Source organism: Microtus ochrogaster (assembly GCF_000317375.1).
Source record: "Microtus ochrogaster isolate Prairie Vole_2 chromosome 14 unlocalized genomic scaffold, MicOch1.0 chr14_random_1, whole genome shotgun sequence".
Taxonomy (NCBI): Eukaryota; Metazoa; Chordata; class Mammalia; order Rodentia; family Cricetidae; genus Microtus; species Microtus ochrogaster.
The window spans coordinates 27,275,252-27,277,771 of NW_004949096.1; the positions used below are offsets into that span (position 1 = coordinate 27,275,252).

The 2,520-nt window shown below is 48.7% G+C and overlaps 1 long non-coding RNA gene across 1 annotated transcript in view; it reads left to right on the forward strand.

Annotated features, from left to right (window-relative positions):
* The first annotated feature begins 242 nt into the window (after positions 1-242).
* LOC113457976 overlaps positions 243-2,520 on the forward strand; it is a 5,416-nt gene continuing 3,138 nt past the window's right edge. Inside the window, exons 1-2 of the long non-coding RNA XR_003378442.1 lie at positions 243-482; positions 2,000-2,047. This is a non-coding gene — a long non-coding RNA (uncharacterized LOC113457976). The remainder of the gene's footprint in view (positions 483-1,999; positions 2,048-2,520) is intronic.

Genomic DNA, 2,520 nt, shown 5'->3' on the forward strand with positions numbered 1-2,520 from the left:
GCTGGCAGCCTGGGTTCCGAACTTTTTCATCCTTTCTGTCCTGTCCTGACTTTATTCCCACTGTTCCCTTTTCTGGGTGCGATTGCTGTTTACAGACAAGCTTGCTGGACTGGGCAGCAATTCAAAAACTTGTCTGGGCCTTGGAATCCAAGGCAAGAATGTACTTAGGGTCATTTTTCTTCTTCTACATGCTGGGAGGAGTTAATGACCTGTCCACGTGACCTTGAGATGGCTCTGAGAATGATCCCCACTCTCCTCATCTACTCCACCCAAAACCTCCACACCACCCCACCGCACCCACATCCTGTTTCCTAGTGAACTTTGCCCAGGTAGAGATTATCCCATCCCTCTTCATTCCCTGGACCTTCTATTCTAGAATCTCCCAGAGCTTGTGACCTGACCCAGCCCCACCCTCTTTGTACAAATACTCCCCTGGGGGAGACAGAGCCTCAGCCTTGCTGTCCCTGGCTCTGCACTCTCAGGTAAGGACCTGACTTTGCTTACTAAAGGTAAAATAAGAGGGGGCCTATGAGTGTGGATGAGGTACCCATGTGGTCTTAGTCTCTCTGGGTATGTATTTGTGCATTGAACTGCTGCCTCCTGGTCTTTGTGAGGACATCGTACGTCGGCACATGTCATTCTGTTTCTAAAGGATTGTGTGTGTGTGTGTCAGGTGCTTATGCATTTGTATGTATGTCTGCCTTTCTGCCCTCCCCTCCCTCCAGGCTGGCCCCTGTGCCTTCACCCTGCAGGAGTTAGGACTGACTTGCCAGGTAGAAGGTCACCTAAGAGTTACAGGCTTGCATTTTCAGTCCCTTCTAGAGCTGACCATTCCTGTTTCTCAGAGAGCTAGGCCTCAGTGGAAACATCCCAGGGACTGTCTTTTCACTGCCTTTAGTTCAGGTTTGGATTGAATCAAGGGTTTCCTTTACCTCCGCAAGTTCAGCCTTATGAGATCCTTCAAGCTCAACATTAGTCAAGGGTGAAAGAGTAGGGGCAACCTGGACTGGAGAGATGGCTCAGCAGTGAAGAGCACTGGCTGCTCTTTTGGAGGACCTGGGTTCAATTCCCAGCAACCACAAAGTAGAAGTCTTCCAGCCACATGTAACTCCAGTTTTTGGATATCTGGTATCCTCCCCTGTCCTCTGTGGGCACTGCATATGAACATGGTGCTCAGCCATAAGTCCAGGCAAAACACCCATACCCATAAAATTAAAAAAGGATCAGCAAGTGAGAAAGACTATGGTCATAAAGTGGGACTAATTTCAACTGGACAGAACAAGTCAATAAGAATGAGTGGTTTGGTGGGGCTGGGGGGAGGCTCAATGGTAGAGAGCTGGCTTTTCAAGTACGAGGCTCTACATTTGATCTTCAGCTCTAGGTCTTTTGTATTAGAGGTGCATGCTTGTGTGTGTGTGTATGTGTGTTTGTGTTAGTGTGGATGTCTGTGCAAAACGCTCATTTGCCATATGAGTTCAGAGAGCCGCGATACCTTTCGTCTTCAAGTGTATTGTGTTGTGGGTACTGGACCATTCTGGGCTTGTTAATTGTTATTTGCATGCCAGGCCCCAAAAGATGAGGCTAGACCTCAACAGTTTCCCATGACGAGAGACTAACAGTGGATGACAAATTGATTCAGACCCTAAACCTCCCACCCTCTCCCAATCCTCACGGGAGGAGACAATAACAGGCAGTGGGAACCCTGGAAGGTTCCATTCATCTGGGAGGCAGGAACAAAGTTCTTAAAGTCTCCTGGGTCCCCAGAAGCCCATACTCATCAGGTTGTCTGCACCTCCCCACTCGGCTATAGCGACCTCTCCAAGCCTCTGCATCTATGCCAGGTGTTTATACAGAGACCTACATAGGATGGGGTATCATCACCAGGGCGCCTGGCAGGCACCCCTCTTGTCTTGTGAAGGGACTATGTGTGTGCAGCCCTAGGAAGGGAGAAGCAAAGCAACCAGATTACTGACAACTAAAATGTTTTTGTTAACCACAGGTGTTGCGTGTGTCACTTCCTGCACTTGCCCCATAAAGATGGATCCAGGTAAGCAGCATGACTGGGAGGCTAGGAGGTAGAAGAGGGGAAAGAAGAGGAAGGAGAGTGGGGAGGGCAGAGGCAATCAGTCAGTCATATCTACTTAATGCCAAGTGCTTTCATGTGTGTGTACAGGTATGTGTGCAGGGTGCCAAAATGCAAACAAACTTTCATATTGCGAAGCACACATTATAGTTGAAGAAACAAGTGTGCACATTTTTCATCTCACTAGCTCTTCAACTTGAGGAGACAAATAGGCAGGTTCATCTCCCAGGGTACACATGAGGGCAGGGATGTCAGGCATGATGCTCAAAGTGAGACATGAAAAGCACTGCCAGATCTGGAGCCCAGAGTCCAGCAGCTGTGCCACTGGATTCTCTCAATAGAAGCAAAGGAACGGGGGCTGGAGAGATGGCTTAGAGATTAAGAGCTTTGCCTGTTCTTCCAAAGGTCCTGAGTTCAATTCCCAGCAACTATATGGT